Raw genomic sequence first — 6000 nt, 5'->3', positions numbered from 1 at the left:
ATGCTAGCTGTCTGTCTCTGGCTTCACACATTTATGGGGTACTAACATGGAACAAACATGTAGCATGTGAAGTTGGAACTCCTGACCTGCATACTTGTTCCACATCTAGAACTTAGAAAGTGCCAAAGCTATGAGACGTCCAGCCAACCAGCATTTTCGAGTATATGAATAAAATGTACAGTATACTCGCTCTACCCTGCCAGTTCATCATTTCCTTTGGGGTGCATTAGTGTACAGAAGGCTTACGTTTCATTCCCCAATACAGTGCAAAAGTGATTAAACCAGCACTGGATTCCAAGTTCCAATCATTTATTATACACAGGTGGCAGCATATAAAGGGCACTATCTGCTTACACGTTTCAGCCATGAGTGGCCTTAACCATAGCTATGATAAAGGCCACTCACGGCTGAAACACGTAAGCAGATTGTGCCCTTTGTATGCTGCTGTCTGTGTATAATAAATATTTGGAACTTGGGATCCAGTGCTGGGTTAATAGCTTTAATAGCTTTTTCATTTGAATTTTCAGAATAAGAGAAACCATGGTAGGCTACATATTTCCCTTTTGCCTTTCAATCTCAGCATATTATTGCTCATGGCCTCTGAAACTATCATTTCTCCTGCTCTGGTAGCTTTCCTATCTCTAATTCCAGACTCATTATACTAGCACCCTGCATCAGCCCCCTCCCATTTAGAAACAAAGATGAAACACCAATTTTCCTGCAGTCCACTTGGGCAGGACGGTTGTTCCACTGTTTCCATGTTTTCAGAAGACTGTTCATCTTCTCAGATATAATGGCGCTCACAGACCAATATCGTATCTGAAAGAATAAGGCAGAATACCTGTCTAACCTGCTGCAGAACTATAGATGAAAATGAACATCTTGGAAACACTGTGGGCCTGGGGGAGGTAAGAAGCCTTCTGTGTTGCTCAGTGGATGGTTCTCGAGTAGACCGTAAAAAGCAGAAAACCCTTTTAAAAAGTCTAAGGGAAAATAAATGAGAGAAAATTTGTGTCATATGTGCCAAATTCTCAGCTTGTAGACAAAGATCCCATTATAATCACCGATCCAAGAAGCTGAACATAGACTCAGGGGTATTATTAGCACATTAAGAATATTCAGCAGCCAGTGAGCCAAATCCACGCTAATCTGCGAGTCTTAATTTTACCTGCTGCTTAATGAACCACCTCAGTGCATGTTGTTCGGAGTGCACAAAGCAGGAGCAAAAAAAAAAAAAAAAGAGGACGGAATACACTGCAAAATCTCAAGAGAAAAATATAAATTACATTTTAGCATTAAGACTTTAATCCGTAAAGACAAGAAAAAAATATATATTCTGAACACAAACAATATGTCACCGGGTTGAGCTGCACCCTGTGGCTAATTGGAAGCTGCAGTGTCACCTTGGAATTAAGACTATTGATCTAAACTGTTTTAATATTTTCACAAACCAAGAAATAATCCATGGATATACAGAGAGTACAGAGCGTGCAGCCCTGAATGTAAAAACGGTAGAAGGGGAAAAAAGGAATGGAGAAGCTCACAGTTTTTATCATAATTACATGTAATTAGCATAGTAATAATGCAAATCTATCAATTGCTTAGACCTCTGGAAGATGAACACTATATACATCCAATGTGGCTGGAGAAAGACGTTGCTGTATGATATGAGAGGTTTTGACATCTTGGCTCAATAATTATATATTGCAGTATGGTACTAGTGCCAGTGGTGGCATGCTACCTCACCGTAGTTGGCTCTCAGCAGAATTTATATACATTTTAATCCAGTAGAAGAATAGTTTTTCTCAATATACTCAATTCCAAACTACCACCCTACAGCGTTCATACTAACTCTGGTTTAAAAACACAGGGGAACCGGATCCCCGCCCACCTCCACTCTCCTCCTGGGAACACCAATGCCTTTAAGCATCCAAAAAAGCTATACTAACGAACTGGCTTGCTACAGACGCCCCATCTGTGTCGGATGTACGAGCTATTCTCTTTAGGCTTATGCTTCTGGAGAAACTAAACACGAAATTCAACACCTGTCAGACAAGTAAATTCTTTCACAACTGGACGACCTATCTTACTTCGGAACTGACGTTAGCACAACTTAAAGATGTTATGGCCACTTTCCGAAACACACACTGGTACCTCATGGTTAAACTTGACGGCTCCTTAGGGGCCTTGGACGTCCTGTGACACAGCTCACCTGATAGTCACCTCTGTCAGGGTGGCAGATTCTATCCCTAGCTTCACACCTGACCATGCTACATACTGCCAACCTAATACACCTTTGACACCCTTTCACATATCTTTTCTGTCCCACATGGAATACACCATTTCCAGCTCTTGAATTTACACTTTTCGACCATATTTTCTCTCTTTTCTTCGGTTGGAACCTCAACCTCCCTCCAGTTCTATCAGCCTATTGAGGTTGTATTTTTGTTTTTGTATTTTATTATTTGCAGTTATATATTTTTGTACATTTCTCTACTGCATCCTGTACATGCCTTGCTCATACACATCGTATGTAGTCATATGTAGTTCTTTTATTGAACTACATAACAAGTCTCCTTCCATGATGTCTTTACTGATGTGCTTCCATTTCTGCTTTCCACGTCACAGATGTTTCATCATGCAATCTGTTTTGGACTATTGAAAATTTCAATAAAAATCTATATGCTTAAAAAATAAAACACAGGGGGTCACCCGCTGTGTTGCGATATTTTATTTTACGTCTCTGGGATTTGTAGTCCAGAGCATTACACCCGCTCAGCACAGTGGCCAATCATAGAATGCCTTGTATTTTTTGTCAATGAATACAAGGCGTTCAGTGATTGGAATAGGTGCAGTGATGTCATGTTCCGGCCCTTGTCCAATCAGAGAACACCTTGTAGTCAGTGATCAAAAAAATACAAGGCATTCTCTGAATGGCACGTGCACCGAGCAAGTGAGCCACTGTGTTATCAGAGCAGAGGTGAAGCTGCATAGTACCAGGACCTTGAAGTTCACTGTAAAGCACTATAGTAGCTCCGGGTACAACAGTGCTTTACAGGATCTCTGTGGGCAGCTCAGGTATGTTATATGTATACTTAGAAGCTGGACCAATGTAAGTATGCAATGCAAGTAATACCTGGAGTTCAGCTTTGCTGTACGTTTTTAGCATTGTTGTGCGCTTCCCTTTAGCCACAACCAACTTAGAATCTACAGGCAATTCTCATAGGCAAATTCTTAATAATCATTCATATTGTTTTATTTGAGTATCATCAATACAATACATTTCTTATAAATGGCAACTGGAAATATAAGTAATGGAACTGCCGCTACAGCATCAAGGGACTTAGTGTCAAGGAGAGATCTGTCATGGCGCTGTTGCTCTGGCAATGATGGATTGGAGCACTTGCCATGGCAATGGATGGATTGGTGCCTTTGCTTTGCTGCCAGAGGGATTTGTCTCACTGCCATGGCTAAGGAGGCTTTGGCGGCATTTTTAAGGTGGCAGAGGCCCCAGTGCCATGGAAATAGGTAGATCAACATCTTGGTGACAGGGGAATCTACACCACTGGTATGGCAACAAAGGCATATACTGTAGGTTCTTGCCATTGTGACAGAGTGATATGTGCCACTGCCATGGTAATAGGGGGACTGGATCTGTTGCTATGGCAAAAAAGAGATCTGTCCCAAAGGGATCTGTGCAATTGCCAAAGCAATGGATAGATTGGTGATTGACTATGCTAATAGAGGGATTCATCTCACTGCCGTGGCTAAGAAGGCTTGGCAACATTTTCAAGGTGGTGGAAGAATCGTATGCATTGCCTGGGTGATGGAGGGATTGACCCCATTGCCATGCAATATATGTATCTATCTCTGACCTATCATCATGGTGAAAGGGGTTGGATCAATTGCCATTGCAATTAAGGTTTATGCTCGTCACCGAGGCAATAGAGGGGTTGGCACCTACCACCATGAACAGGGAAGGATTATCACCATTCCCATAGCAGTAAAACCTCTGATCCCTATCTCTGTATCCTAACCATTTACAACAGCCTTTACCACTCACATATGTCAACATAAACAGTTGTAATTTTTTTTAATACATATATTTAATTGCCCTTCCTTGTAACTCGGAGTATAAATATGTGGGTTTCTAAACCATTTCCAGAAATGTATAAAGCCTGTTGAAGGGATCTAAGGAATCCCATCCTTAGCCACTAAATGGTATCACATAAACATCAAACTTTATGAACATAGAAATGGGGGGGACGGGGGATCATTAACATTGCAACAGAAGGTTATGCACCACTGCCATGCACCACTGCCATGTCTAATGCCTTACCACAATGCTTCATATCAAATGTCACCCCAAAACAAGACAGTTTAAACGTAATCATGTGTATCTGTAAGCACGCCCTTTCCTTCCTTGTCCCCCCAGACAAGAAGTCATTAAAAGTAAATTTGCTGTTCCATTCTTGGAATGCATACTCTTGGCACAGTGTAGCAACACTCAACCTCAATCTTCTACAGCATGAAGATCTAAACATAAATGTTTATTGAAATATCTTTTAGTGCTTGGAGCCAGTGGCGTCACAAGGGGGGTGCGGCCCGCGATTTGTTGTACTCCTCTATAGCTGGTCTCGTGTGTGGAGCCGTGAACAGGGCCAACTGATTGGAAGCCGATTAATCGATTATTGAAAAAGTTGACAAAACAGTTCGGGTGCACCTACTATCTCGTTTCCAACACTCCCACTTTCTAAGAAACATACATTCCTTAAGGTGTGCTTTAGCAAAGAGGTGCTCAAAATGGGCGTTGGTATTAATAATGTCAATCACCATATTTAATGTAGGAACCGTCTGTTGTTTCCACAGTCGGGCTATGGCCAGTCTGGCTGCAATAAATGCATGTGTCACAAAGACAAGAGAGGGAAGAGGCCAGTCAGTAAGCCCCACTCCCAGCTAAACCATTTGCGGGTTGGCCCTGGAAGGAATGAGAGTAACCGCTTGAACAAATTGAAAAACAGAGACCCAGTATTGTTGGAGCAAAGGGCACTGCCACCAAATATGAGGAAGTGTACCCCTCTGACCACACTGTCTACAACAGAAGGAAGAGGTAGATGGGAAGATCTTGGCTATTTTGTGCGGAGTATAGTACCATTTGTGGAGTATCTTTTGGATAGATTCCCAGTGCGACAGGCATCTTGAAGCCTTTAGGGGCCAAACTATGGCTTGGTGCCACTGTGTAGCCGATAAGGTAAATCCCAATACTTTTTCCCTCCATTCCATGGCAGGAAGTTTTGATTCCCCCACAGCGGTAACTAGCAATTTATAGAAAAATGAGATACCCTTCATTTGTAGAGTAGTTCTAGTAAAAAAGGAGATGGTTTGTCTGTGGAGATCAGTATCTCTCATCCGAGCTGAGGTCAGGAAATGTCTGACTCTGAGGTATTTATAAAAGTCTCTGGGTGGTATGTTATACTGCTGGCTTAAAGATTCTTGATTCCAGTGATGTCCGGGGATTGTCTTATAGTTGCCGCCAAAGGTTCCATCACCAAGGCAAATATTAGAGGAGAGAGGGGACAACCCTGTCTAGTGCCGTTACTTATATCATTGGGAGCCGAAAGGAGTCCAGAAGTCAAAGAGCAGTAATAGCAGTGCCCAAGAAGCCTGAGATGCCAAATTTCTCCAAAACGGCTTTCAGATACCCCCAGTGCACCCGGTCAAATGCTTTTTCTGCATCTAAAGATAGGAGGGAAGGCATTTTAGTATATTCAGCTTGCCTTTCATGCACAAAACCAACTTGATCCGGATGAACAAGGCTGGGAATAATACGTAGGAGTCTGTAAGCAATCAATTTAGCATACATTTTAAGGTCTGTGTTGAGTAGCGAGATAGGTCTGTAGTTAGCCGGATCGTCTCTAGGTTTATCAGGCTTATGAATAGTGACAATTAGGCTTCTAACGATTCTTTGGGGCGGTGACTAGAGGAAGCCGTTTCATTAGC

The sequence above is a fragment of the Nanorana parkeri genome, unplaced genomic scaffold (genome assembly GCF_000935625.1).
Source record: "Nanorana parkeri isolate BGI_ZX_2015 unplaced genomic scaffold, ASM93562v1 scaffold161, whole genome shotgun sequence".
NCBI lineage: Eukaryota > Metazoa > Chordata > Amphibia > Anura > Dicroglossidae > Nanorana > Nanorana parkeri.
The sequence above is the reverse complement of the archived record's forward strand: the minus strand, read 5'-3'. Positions refer to the sequence as shown.